Genomic DNA, 15,080 nt, shown 5'->3' on the forward strand with positions numbered 1-15,080 from the left:
ATCGGTTGATGTCAGCTCTGTTAGTGAAATAGCTGGATATTTGATTCCTGGCATGAGTTTTGGCAAACAGCTGGGTTTGGATTCCGTTCAGGATGTGGTGGACTATTTGACGCTGCTGCCATGTTTTCTGCTGTTTGACTGTTTTTTTTTCTTCAAGCATTCAAATGTTTCTTTTAATTACCCAATCCAAGTGCCATGTCCATGTAGACACACTCTCTGATTTTTTCTTGCTTGGTCAAAACAACAAGTTTTGGTAAAATTCACACTTATCACACATATATAAGTAGCATCACGTTTCTTGTTATTGTTTTGTGCAATACTCTTATTAGTTTGAATGTCTAAATATAAGGGGTGTAATGATGCACAGAAGTCACGGTTCGGTTCAGTGTCAGAGATGGACAAAATCGTCTTGCTGGGGACTGAGGTAGCATTTTGCCCACTTGCAGCTTTGGTAAACTTTTTTCATTATGAAAATAAGGAACATTTCTTCCACATTACACTGAACACTTTCCCAAAAAGGCAACAGGTCACAACAGGTTAAAAGACTGAAAAGTATCTCTTATGCTATGAAATCGGAAGAACAAAACTTTTTTTTCATTCATTTTGATGAGGGTTTCGAATGACCTCATTCCAGTTTCAATTGGGTGATGCCGTCAAATGTGCGTGTTCCCATTCACATACCTTACAACGGTGTAGCAACGCTGACACACTGTTCTTGACTCATACACAACTCTCTCCATTGTTGTTGTAGCAGACCGGGAAACCGCGGACGGGCCTTCCAGCTCTGCTGTTTGAATTACTCTTGCCAAAGACTGACCAGCTCACGTGCCAATTTTCTTGTTGTGGTAATCTCAGCACATGCTAATGGCGTCCAGCTGAAAGTTACCAGGCAGAAAATTGCTTGTGAACTTTGGTTCTGCAATACAGGAATAGATCTGCATTCTTCTGCGTGCCCTGGACGGTGACAGTCCAGCATGAATACAAGCCCTATTCGATATAGAGGTGAAATACACTGTGATTTTGTACTGGAATGCATAAGAAAGGTATACTTACTGTAGCTGTGTGGGTTTCCAAACTGTGTGGGTTTATCAACACATATACTTTCTATAGGATACGTTTACAAATATTTGTATTCATCTAGAAGTGTAGGTCACCTGCACCTGGTCGCCCTCATCCAACACCCAGATTTACATTTAAATACCCACCCATTCATGACTGAAGCCTGCCCAGTGAATTACAGTCCTCTTCTGCGTGCTAGCGACTAACCTCCGTATCTATACACATATGTAAAGGTATGCATATATATGCACCTCCTTGCAAACAAATGTCAAGCTCAATCTTTCCAGAATTCAGTCCACCACCCATCCTTTAATCTTTTGTATCCTTTCTTTCTCCACCCCACACACAGCTGTAGGTTTTCACCTAATCCCACTGTCCTCTTATGTTATAACAGCTCTGAACTCGAGCCCTCAGAGAGAGGGGGATCGCCCACACCGTGTTTTCACAGAGCGCAGCATCTGGGCCTGTGGACGTCACTCCTACAGTGTCCTGTTTGGGGTCAAGGACAAAAAAAGAGTCGATGTATATCACTTGTTAAAGATAATATAGTTTGGGAGAAGTGGATGAATGAATGTTCACGTAACAGATGTTTTGGAGAATATTTCCAGCTCTGTGGGGCATCTTAGTAGAGTTTTAGAAATCCCACCTTCATTTCTACTTACTGAATATTAGTTTTTTGTGTTCAGTTCCACACTAAACCTAAAAAAACAGGAAGTGTATTTTGCAGTAATTTCTATCTTGTTGATCTTAGCAGCTTATACTCCGTTTCATGCCCCCTCCTTTTCTAGTCTTTCTCTTTTCTTCCACAGTTTATTTTTCCTTTTTTATCTCCTTATTCCATTGCCTCCTCCACCTCTCTCTCCCTCCTGGATCATAGCCCTCCTGACCTGCTGTGTCCAGAGCACACAAACATATTTCCTGTGATGTCTGCCAGCTGCCCGGCTTAGCTTGGCTCACCCCAGATCAGCCATGGCTCCGGTTTTTCCTGTCGGCCACTGCTGAACCGCCCGGCCTCGCTGAAACAATCATATGGTCCCCAGCCTTTTCCAGGCATTTCCTGGGTCACCTGAGCAGCGTACAGCCTTCCCTCTCCTACATCCTCCCACTCCCTGCCCCTCGCTGGCTCTTCCTGCCTGGTTTGGAAGGTCCTGAGAGGGGTCAGAGTGGCCTGGTGCGCAAGTGGGAGCCATACTGAGGATATTTATTATTTCATTTAAGTCCTCCCTTTGCTTCTGGAGAGTAGAGGGACCACTGATGTCTAACGGAGGTTGAAGGATAGTTCACAAGGTGACCATCTGAACTGTTGAACCCCAGAAGCAAGGCTGGGGGTGTGTGTGTGTGTGTGTGTGTGTGTGTTTTTTATATTTTGTGTGAATGTGAAAGTATATGGCTCTTAAAAAGGCCCCCTGAAGAGTTTAGCAACCATGAGTTTATGTGACATGATAAATTCAGAAGAGAGCACGTGAACGAGCGGCCACACACAAACACAGACATGGTCACAGCTGTGCAATTTGGGAGAGGGATGTGAGGTACTGTTTAAGTAATTGCATCATTTATTTTATGTTGTTTGGCAACAGTAACATGTACACCTTTACACCCACTCTGTCCTCACAATGTTATTAAAGGGGAATTCCAGTTACATGAAACTCTGGACTTATTTTTGTAGGTTTTGCCATCGATGCTATCAGTAATAAAACGTTTACACTCACAAAGTTAATTGCTGAGATCTGGGAACATGATGACACAGGGCAAGAAGCATTAGCAGTCAGATGATCAGATTGGTTTAAAAAAAGATCCCTGGATAAACATACTGCAGAGAGAAAATTGTCCCATCGTAAAAAATCCGTCAGTTTTTGTTGTTTTTTTTTACGGGTAATCATAGGTCGCTTGTCTACTACCTGTCTGATAATGTTAATTGTTCTCTTGGACTGTGTTGAAGCAAAATAGCCACGTACCAAGAGCTCAGCAATTATTTTGGTAAGTCCAGTGTTGTCATAACCTCTAGAGACGACGGCCACAGAAACAAAAATTAAGACCAAAGTTACAAACGCAAAAGTTTTCTCCTTCTTTAATCTCAACTCTTATTCAAAAAACTTTAACAAGCAGCAGTCCGTCTGTGGCTCGGTCATTACAAACTCATGCTGTGCAGCCGTATATCGTCCAAACCCACAGAACTTTATTTTAGAATTCTAGCCGAGTTCCAAAGTTTCCAAAGATACCAAATATGTTGGGCTGAGTTTTGGGTAAAAGTGTATTGAATTATGCATCAGCTATCTTACAATAAGTGCACATTATAATGGTGCAGCCATAAAAAAGAGTCTTGGGTTTGAATAGTTTACTTAGTTTGTATATATATATATATATATATATATATATATATATATATATATATATATGTATTGATACTGAAATGGTTTTAATACTCATTTTCCGCAGTATCGATACACTGGCTACCATTTATCTTTTTTATAAAAATCAAAAATGTAATGTTTCAATGGTGTGTTACTTTTACCCTGTGATATTGAACATGTTATTGAATAGATAGTTCAAGGTAACAGTATTGTGACAACCCTAGACCCCTTGTGTGTGTGTGTGTGTGTGTGTGTGTGTGTGTGTGTGTGTGTGTGTGTGTGTGCGTGCGTGCGTGCGTGCGTGCGTGCGTGCGTGCGTGTGCTTCAACTTTTCAGCAACACAAGGGAACAAAAAGCAAAAACTGTTTGTTAAGGAGTTTTAACATATGTAAGTGCCTATATATAAATTATATAACATTTGTAAATGTGTAGTTAAAAAAAAACAAAAAACAGGTTTATCTTCAGTTTGCATCTCATTGTATGTGTGTATGTGTATGTGTGGGTCAGTTTCATTATGTGTGTCTGCAGTGCAAACTGAGGTTCAACCTGTTAGGGGAAGTTTCAATGCAGTCTGGCCAATATCAGCTTCTTCCCCAAAGCCAAATGGAGGCTGATTGGAGAGCCGGAGCACGACAAACCAAAGCAGCCCACAGTCCTAACATCATTATCGGGCTGAGAGAGGCAATAAAGCCAAGTCTTGGGAGATTACCTCTGCCGCAGCCAGCGTACAAACCCACTGCTTTCAGGTCTGCGCATGTGAACTTTTTGTCCAGTCTTGTACGGCAACATGATAGATGAGTTCGTCTCGAGGCTGCATGTGAACTCATCCTGGTTTTCATCACCTAGAGAACCCACTGATACATTTATATGTCACTGCTTATTGCGAGTGCGTGCTACAACCTTGGGACAAAAGAGTGACTACAGGCTTTAATGTCAGATTTTAACTTGTCAGCGTGGATGTAAGCTGCCTCAGTACCAAGACGCAACAGATGAAGGTATCGCTTAGCGGAACAAGACAGGGATGGATCCCATCTGCAACCAGTTGCTCCTGGGGAGGAATGAGATTAATGATTTTACAAACATGATGAATGGCCGAGATCGGCGATGACAGGCCTTGAGTGACGGGTTACAGGTGTAGACCCTCCCAATTCCCAAAACTCTCAAACTCAAACTCTACAGTCACTCCCCTCCTTTCGTCTTCTGAGGAAACAAGTGCGACAGCCGCTCTTGTCCGCCACCGCCTTTTTTCTGCAGCCAGCCGGGACGGCGTGCCCCCGCCTGAGGTTATTAAGAAATGCGCGACCTCTGACCCCATGTAATAAACACGGTTAGCAATGTCTGTGAAGTCGGGCTGCCGGTAGCCACCAGCTGAATCCCTGGGACTTTGCTGCTTGTTTGCTGCACTCAGTCTTTGTCAAGCAGAGAAACAGTTAAGCTGTCACACATCAGAGAAGTAGCAGCCTTTAGTGCAACACAGTACCAGTTGGCCTGATTGTTGGGAAGAAAAAGGAAAATCAAAGGGCTGCAAAAACAGCTGCAGACGGGGTTAGAGTTACAAAATAAAGATGACGAGGACCAGGCCAGACTGTGATCATTTGTAGGAGACGGACTGTCGAAGTTTACAGCCATTACAGACGGGCTGGTATTCAAGTTTTGACAAGACGTCACCTTTCACTAACTTCTGCCATCAACATTGCTTCTGATCTGGAGTGGCATCAAAACTGAGGCGACAACTGAGAATACGCTGAAACCTAATTAATGTGCCCTGTTGTTTCATTTAACGTCGTTCCTCACTGCAAAAAAAAATCCCACTGTTTTGACTTCCTCTTTTGCCAACGAGTGTAACATTTCTTTATGGCCGGTCTGGAGATTAATTGAGTGGCTGTTCAATGGTTTGCTTATACTTAGGGCTAAGGGTGTGAATCTTTCAGTATCTCACAATTCCAATTAACTTTGATTCTTGGGGTCCAATCTGATTGAAAAATGATTTTAAATTCAAAACTATTCCGGATTCAAAATCGATTCAGTATATAGGGGCACTCATTTCAGTATGGCAAATTATGGCATCAAAGCAGCTAAAAGTGTGTATAAGGGTATTTCACTAACACGTTTTTAATCAATTCTGAGTGACTTCAAGAAGTAGAAATTCAAATAGAAATGCTGCCAGTTACATAAATAAAAATTGGTAGGCTAGCTTACTTCTTGCTGTTGGCTATATTGTATTGCATTTCTAGTAAATATCACAATGTTAAACGTGTGTTTTCTGTTTAAAAACGTCTGAAGATGGCAGGTACTACTCACCCATCATTTAAGTGGTGACGTCAATTTTATCTCGTTTGTTTACATGAAGTCCATTTGCCGTTAGGACGCTAACTCTCTCTTCGCCATCATTACAAATGTTGTTGAATTATTCCTTGTTCAGCTTGACCTAACCTTTCATTTTATATTTTAGTTAATGAGAGTGATGTTGTGAGACTCCCGTCATGCCTCGGTAGTGCTGCTTTGTTTTTCACAATGAAACATTCATATCAGAATGCCATATCTGTTCTTTTGTAGCAAAAAAGGTTTTAAAATTCAATTTTTGGAAGTTTGAATGGATTCAAAATCTTAGAAGAATCTTGATTCTTACATGAATAGATGTTTTCCCTCATCCCTACTTAGGGCTGACACTAATGATATAAAATTGTTTCAGGGTACATTTTCTATTGATCAACTAATTGATTCATCATTTCAGCTCAAGTTTTACTGTCATTTCAAATCCATTTGTATTCATTACAGCTTTAATATATGTCATCCAATGTTATTATTTCAACTAAGCACAGACTTTTTGTTTATCTTTAATTTATGCAAAAAGCTTAATTTGTGAAGGCTGGAATGTAAAATGAAAATGTCACGGTACTTTCACATTATATCCAAAACTATGATGAGCACTGGGAACACTATGAAACAAAACTGCAACACAAAAGTCTGTGTCCTTGTTGGTTGGGCACCTTTACATTAACCAATATATTAATTGAAGTTAGTGACTTTGTTAGAGTAACTGTTGGAGTGACTGATGTATTCATTTACTTATTAATGAGAAAACACTTCTAAAGGACAGGTCAGTGCGTGGCATTCCTGTGGTCTATGCCGCCACATATTCATTTGTATGGATGGGAGTCAAGAAGAGCTTGAGGTTAAAAAGAGCAGAGAAAAGCCTCGGGACTGGACAGATGAAGGGATCAGGTAAAAGTGAAAAGGCTCTTCTGCTCTTATGATTTCTCATGCAACAATCCTCTACACATGCAGCACCCCCCCCCCCCCCCCCGAACGAAAGGCAGCAGCAGGGAGCGCACAGGCCTGAATCCCACCGCTCTGTAAATGGACCTGACAACTTCTGATATCGCATCCTCTTCTTCCTCTTCCCCCAGAAGGTCCTCAGTTTCTCTCCAGTCACTCACTCTCTCTGCGTTCTTCTTCATGAGGCCCCGCAGCACTGTTCAGTAACTCTTTTGAAGAGTTTCAGTCTAACAACCAGATATGCAGGATGCTCATACGACCGTAACACAAGATCACATCGCCGAAACTAAAGGACAAGTTATAAGCACAACCTTTCTATGTGGCCAAAAGGTTGTTGAACAAGAAAGCCTGCTCTCCTCTCTTGCCTTCCCTCCTTTTTCTCTTTCTGTCTCCTTTTCTGCATTGGTAATGACCAGCAGACAGTGAGTAATATGGCAGGGAATTACACAGAAATGTCCATTCCTCTTACGTGAGAGGATAAACTTGTGGAAAGTAGGACGTTGGTGATCAGAAAAGCCCCCACCCAACTCTTAAAGAGAAAAAAAAAGGAAAATAAGGAGAGGCAGCGGTCACCTTGGATACAGCGAACCTCCAATTTTCTTTTGCAATAACACAAACGCATACGGACACAGGCACACACACACACACACACACACACACACACACACACACCTGCAAACACAAACACTCTCTAGCACAAAGACTTGCTCTAACTCATACTTTCTCTCTCTCTTTTCTGCACGCACACACACACACACACACACACACACACACACACACACACACACACACACACACACACACACACACACCCCCACTGGGAGGCTTTACAGAGTGCCCGCCTCGATGTCCAACCTCGCTGTTGCGCAGAGCTCATGAAATCTGGCTGTCATGCGTCCGCTTGACAGGTATCCTTGACAAAGCAAATCCCAATCTATATGCAGCGTGGCAGGCGGGGACCTTGTCAAATGCTAATGCCAGGGACGCTTTTAAAGGTTGTTGCCCTCAGTGGCTATTTTTACAAACAGTATTTCTCCCTGGTATTCCTGTTTGTGGAGCAGTACTAGAGCGAGCCAGCTGGTGGCGGTGTCTGCACTCGCTTCATCAATCACTCCCCTTCGCTTTCTTTCCCTCTGCCCTCTCTTCTTGTTATTCATTAAAGCGCCTCAGAATAATAAGTCCCCAAGAAACTGGGAACATGTGATGAAGTCGTAGTTAATAATGTATACAACCCCCCCCCCCCCCCCCCCCCCCCCCCTCCCCTCCCCCTCTCCTCCCTCACTCCATCTTTTTATCCCCACTTCTCCCTCTGCCTCTCTTCCTTAACTCTCTCCCCATTCAGCCCCCTTCCAACAACACAACTGCGTGCTCCACCACACTCAATGCGCCCATGCCCTTGCGGTGAATGGGGGTAAACGTGCATTAACATATTTATATCTTAAGCCCCCCACCCAAAAAAAAAATTCTGACAACAACGCTGATGTAAATGGGCTCATTTGACAGCCTTGAGAACACAACTCCTTTCACACTTCAACGCCACTCTTTGATTATGCCGTCTTGATGTGTCGGTGAACCCTAACGCGCCCCAAAACCTGCTCCAGGATGGCCACTTGGATATTTTGGCTGTTGTCATATAGAGACGTCCGACACAGACGGAAAATAAGCTCACACAATCTCCATTGCTCAGCCTCTCGCGAAGCGCGTGCAGCTGTGGAGGGAGAGATTTAGGATGCTGTGATCTGTTCGAGAGGCCCCGCTTCGCTTCTCTGTGATGCTCCCAGTGACGTAGCGAGCGTTGTGTTGCGTTTGTGCGCTCCATCTCATGTTGACCGCTGCACACTTTGAGCCTCATGCAGATCACATCCAACATCAACATGCAACTTCAAACAGAGTCCACGAGCACAGGCAGAAAGCGTGTTTAACCCATCAAAGCGATTATTTTTTTTTTCCGTCACCCCCTCTTTCTCTTTTCTCCATTTTATCAGCAAGAAATCAGACCTGAATCCTAAAAATATCCAGGACTTAATCAGCATTCAGGCCCCGTGGTTTGCGGGGGCAGACCCAGGGATTGTCCTCTCTGTCTGAGTCAGAATCCATACATATTGTACTGATGCCATCGTGAACATCAAGGTATTCACTCTGTACCTACAGGCCGCTGCTTTTTCCTCGCGAGCAGGCCTTAAGGGAGATGCACTTTCAACAGCACAAATGGAAACAACGGGGACGTCATTGTTCTGCATTGGCGGCTCAATTATTGAAGCACAAGAATCGATAGCGTAGCTCCGGAGTATTTTTATAAGGAGCTGAGTAATGCATACTGCTCATGACACTGTCACAGGAAATGGAGGATAATACTGTGTACACTGTGGAAAAGCAGGCTCAGGAGAATCCAAATCGATTTAATTCAATTTGGGTCAGCCTGTCTTATTTCAAGGTGGGTTTTTTTCACTCAAGGGGGCAAGAAAAAGAGAATCTGGACAAAGTCTCCCTTACACTCCCGCCTGCTTCCCCCCTTTTTTCCTCCCCTTTCTTTCTTTATTTGTCCTGGAAAGAAACGACTTAGGTTACAGGATAAATTATTTATTTAAACAATTTACTGTATCCTTCATGCTTTTCTCTCATTCTCTCTCAGTCTTACTGTCTCTCATAAGCTCCAGATGCAAATGTGACTGTGTCCCTTCCCTATAAATAGCAGCCGCCAGAGGGTTTCTTCCAGGAGTCAGCCACAGTTTCTCTACCGTACCAAAATAACCAGGGGAGGGGAGAGTGTGAGAGCAACACTGTGGCAATACAGACGTTCCCACATTCAGTCAGAATACTCTATCAGCATAGAGATAGTAAGTAAGAAGGGGAGAATGAAGAGAGAAAAAAAGAAAGTTTGAGTGATTCGTCAGCATGACCTGGAGGAGGCTCCTGATAGGACGCCTGCCTGTTGGTGCTCTGTCTTGATTGGCTGTTGCAACGTGCCCCAGTTTGGTGCGTATCTTCCCCCCATGGTTGGAGACTTGAGTTTAATGAATCTCACAACTGTCCTTGGTGTTGATAATAGGAACTTCCCAATTATCCTTTAAATGATGGTCTTGTGTATTGAAGTGTTATAAATATAGTGCCTTGCAGCGTTATTGGCACCCTGATGAAGAGCTAAGGAGAGGCACATTTAGAAAATTGAGAATATCGGATATTCTTCAATTGTGATTGCTTTGTAAATTTATTTTAATATATTTTAATTTGCACAGCGAGAACTTTTTTATTTTTTTTTGCTTTTAAAATGTGTCAATTATTACTAAAGTAATGGGGGGGTTTCAGGTACACGGAGCAGAGACTACATGGCTAAATGAATGATTCAGAGGGAGAACGTGAACCACCAACAGTAACTTGCCTAACTGTGACCAAGACACAAACACAGATGGTTTGTTTCCTCTGACTGGTTTTCTGTTGATCATAAAGAGGATCATTTTAAGTGAGAACCTTTTATTTCCCCGTTTATCACTACATGTAGATCAAATACATTTCTACAAAAGCTCCTAAGTAGCAGGAAAAAAAATGGTAAGAGTACATCTAAATCTTAAATGCATGAACAGAGACTACAGAGATCTAGTTAGGTTTGAAGGTATAGAGAAAAAAAGGGTTAATTTGAGAAATTAAAATAAAGTAATTTGGCATATTTTTTACAAGCTTCAATCACCGTCTCAGTCTTTTTCCTGACAAACTACTTTTCTGAACTGCTCATCACAAATCAGGACCAAATAACATAATTTCTCCAATTTCTGGAGTGTAGTGACAGTAGCTGCGGGAAAATGTATTTTTTAAATTTTTTTATTTCAGTTGTCTTTACCAAAAGGTACTAATGTTACTGAAAATGCTGAATATTTATTAATTTAATTTAATTGAATATTTATTACAAACGGTTGATTGGAAAAGTATTAAACAAATTGTAAATGTTAACAAATATTATTAATCCTACTGGTTTGTTTTTATGAAATGTAAAAAAACATAAACCACACTCTCTAAATCTATACAGTGCTAATGTGTGAGGCTTTCTTTTCTTTTTAACAGCAACTTATAATTGCATTTGCTGACAATCCAAACGGTTGGGTTTACTGTGTGAATTAAAATGTGTCACCCAGAAGGTCCCACTTCTACTTCTTCCCTCAAAAATGTTCATGATAAATAAACTTCTAATCTTTGACGAAACTTCAAAAATTTAATTCAACAGCGCTCAAGTGAGAATTTAAAAGGAGATTCATTTGGATCTTTGCCTGGAGGATGGAGAAACGGCGATGCAGGCTTTTTGATTTATGAAAACTCTTGTGGAGGATCTGAGTGATTGTGACACAAACCCTCTTAATACATACTCTCTCTTTCCGATCCCTTTCACTTTCATTTCAGTGGCACAACACAAGCAAACACACGCATACAAATATCATGCAGGTACACAGATGCACACACAGTCCCTGCCTCTCTGTCCTCATTAGAGAGGCTGTATTGTCTCACAGCTGATTGTGAAGACTGCACAAAGTGATCCTGATGAAGTCTTTATTTTCCATCCCAGCTAACTAATCAATTTCATATTCTCTTCTTCCCATGTCCCCCCCGCCCGTCTATCCCCGCCTCTTTCTCTCCGTCTCCCTTCCTAAAAGCCTGACACAGAGCCAGGAGTGAGACAAACACCCATGGAAATCATTTCAATAAAGACTGCCATCATATATCCGTGGTGCTAACACTGTGATAGCAGGATTCATAGCAATTCAATTAACTAAAAGGAATAGGGGAATGGAAACGTCTCCGCCTGATAATATTCGCTTTACTCGCCAAGCTTATCGTAAAAAAAAAAAAACACAAAAAAAAACAAAGACAAATGTTTGAGAAAACCTTATTTGTGAAAATATGCATGTGGTTCTAGTTTAGGGGATGTCGCAGGCATGTGATTGCATGGGTTTATTCATACATTCAAATCTGTTTTAGAGTGCTAGTAAAGAAATGAAGTACGTAGGGTCACCTCCTTGGAGTACAATTGAAAAAATGAGGATGGAAAAACTGTGGAAAAAATAAATCCAAATGCACACAAAGCCATTTTGCTTGCGTAACCAGAGTGCAGCCATGCAGAGCGTGAAACACGGACTATACAGCACAATCTAAATAAATGGCTGCCCCTTGTTACTTAATGTATTCAGTCAAACCAACCTGAATTGCATTCCCCGTGAATGATATCACTGTTGAAAATGCATGAACACTTGTTCACAGGCCCAACCTTTCAGAGCCTGCAGTGGCTCTTCCCTGAAGAGACTGTACTCTTGAATTGTTTAAATCTCTCTCTCTCTCTCTCTCTCTCTCTCTCTCTCTCAACATTTCCCACAACAGGACACAGGCGTGAGACCCGTGTCGCCACAGAGTCAAGCCGCCTGAGTCCTGAAACAACGGCCTATAATCCAGTGGTGTTTTCAAAGCAAGATGAAGGGGCAATGGGGTGCACACAAGTGCAGATTTTAGTGGAGCAGCTAAGCTATGGTAAAATATTTGGACCCAGTCGAGCACGGATTTAGCTTCTGAAACAGCACGCTCCACTCCACTATTCGCCATTTTTAGAATGTGTGAATATATGGATGACTTTTGTCAAATTGGGTTTGTGCTCATTTCAAGTATTTTGCCTGTTAGCGGGAATGTAAGGAAAGTCTACACGACGAGATGCAATTTTGACATTGACAAAAAATAAAACTATGGACACACTAAGTCCAAGACCTCCTGTTTTAAAAAAAATAATAAATATGATAAAAATGAATGAAAATATTGATATACTGTGCAAAACAAAATACAATTATCCTGTCGTCACGTAATGATATACAGATATGCATTTTCAAAATATTTTGTTACTACTCTTACGTTCGCTATTCTAAAACACTGTATCCTGAGCTACAGTGCAATAATAATATATCAGAATAATAATAATAATTTTTGTTTCCGCAAAATCTTGCTTGTTCTCTCTTCATTCCGCAGGGAAACTAAACTAAATGGACATCACAATCCATTTTGCCCACAGAGGCTGCTGTGTGCTCGCTGCCTGCCATTTGCAGGCCTCTGAAGCTCCATTAGTTGGCTTGGTGAGCTCCAGCTATGGTACCTCACGGGACAGCAAATAACAGCCCTGCTGAAGGCTCTTTGAGAATGACCGATCGTACATTTGCGGGAGAAAGCTCACCGCCGAAAAAAGAATTCCATTGTGATTGTCCACATTCATTGAAACCGAGGCTTATTCTTCCCCCTTTTTGACTTCCGCGCCATATTTGCAAGTGATGAAATTGAGATCGTGAACTCCAAAGGATATTTCTGTGGAGGGGTGGGCGATATTTATCTCTTTGGGTCTATTTACCTTTTTCACCGGCAGGAATATTAACAGGAATCCAACATTTAGTGCTGCAGTAATCCCAGTGATTAAGACCTGCTGACAGTTGAAGGTAAAGTTTATTGTTACTCTGGGACCCAGGGTGCGCTGCCATATTAAAAACCGGCTCTGCATGCAGAGCTGGCCGTGAAAGCAGACACAAGAGACGAGGCGAGATCAAAGGGCTGCCCAGTGAGGATCTCACCACTACAGTGGTACTGTTCAGCTGGGGAATGCGTGTTTGTGTGTGTGTGTGTGTGTGTGTGTGTGTGTGAGCGGCTCTGTACTGTAATATAGACTCAGTTGGAAACAAAATAGCACTGTGTGAGCAGGAACGTAGAGGGAAATAAAGATGTAGATAAAATATGACCTTCAGTTAGTCATATTAAAACATCACAACCGGGAATATATAAATGCATGAATTGAAAAAAAAAGGCTTGGAAAATATCTCAATTGTCAAGATCTTCATGATCTTTACGTTTTTTAGGCCTACAACAATGCAGTCTACCTTTATGTCACATTAAATTAGTCAATATACTATATTTTGATAATAAATTATGAGGTAAACTTATTTTTGGTTATTCTAGTACATTTTCTGTGCAAAATACTCACACAAGATGCACCTGACTGTTACATTACCCAAATGTTAGAAAATCACAAAGAAACTGAAATAAAAAATAAATGAAAATAAAAATAAAATAAAGAAATGACTGGTTTGAGGGCACAAAAACAGGACCCACAGCAACATTCCAATTGCACATTAAAAAATAAAAAATCCATTTTTTTTTGGCGCTCCGATCCGATGTCCAATCAGATGCTCAGGTTGGAAGATGAAAATGCCACTTTTCCTGCAGGCAGCCCCCAGGCATGTCATTAGGAAAGGAATTTGATGCCCTGTACAAGCGCTTGGAACTATCAAGTGCAAAAAAAGTGAAAACTCATCAGTTTTCTCCAAATTTCACCATGTCCTTGACTCAAGTGTCCGTGAGAGAGAGGGAGGGAGACAGAGGGAGACAGAGAGGGCCTATAGGATTAGGCCTTTAGGTGTCACTGTACTTTCAAGAATCCGTCCTGCCCCCTCACACAAACACATGCACTCACACACTGTAACAAAATGGTGTCACGTTGGGGCATCTATTGTTCAAGAACGCTGGGTTTGGCTTTCAGTCTGTCGTGGCAGCACAGAGAGAGCCCTGTGCTCCACTGAGTTCCCCTCTCCAGGGACGGGTGATTAATGGCCGAAGCAACAACTTTGGAGTTTTTCACAAAATCAAATTTCTCACCGAGACGTCAATACTGACCAACTTTGACTGCCACAGAGTTTTGTTGTCCGCAGTGAGCACATTTTCTTTTTATTTATTGAAAACTTCAGTCTCATTTCCTTTTTTTTTTTATTACTAAATGTTAAATGTTCAGCATTCCCACAACTGCAGGAAATCTGCAAGCGTGCCGGACATATAGAGCAACGACTAGGTGTAATTGCGACAAATTATACTGGCGTTTACTTGTAATATACCTTGTAATTCCATTCTCGCAGTGTTAACTTAAATGCCTTTTTGAAAACGCAGGGGAAAGAAGGACAAAAACAAGAGATGAAAAGACGCTTTTTAAAGTCTCAACATTACACATTCAACACTGCAAGAACAAAGCCCTGCCATAAATACATCCATATGCTCTCTGTTTGTGGCTACGCATATTTCTATTCAAGGAAAAACATGCGGTTTTATGCTGAAAGACTTGCTATTCAGAAAATAACCTTTGTAGATGAGAAGATTTGAAACAGTTTTTTCCTTCCTCCCTCCCTCCTTCTCCCTTTTCTCTGTGCTTCCTCTGTCTCTCTTTCTCCCAGCATTATTTTACTGCTGTATCACCCCAGATAGAGATCTACCGTCCTGCGCTGCGTTCAGGACTAATCAGCCCTACCATTGTTATGTTGTTAATATTAAAACGACCCTGTGCCAATAAAACGACAGGCATAATCACAGGGCCTGAGAAACAGCAACGACAAACAC

Source organism: Cebidichthys violaceus, unplaced genomic scaffold, assembly GCF_023349555.1.
Source record: "Cebidichthys violaceus isolate CVI_PGR_0920_01 unplaced genomic scaffold, fCebVio1.0.p SCAF_13, whole genome shotgun sequence".
NCBI lineage: Eukaryota > Metazoa > Chordata > Actinopteri > Perciformes > Stichaeidae > Cebidichthys > Cebidichthys violaceus.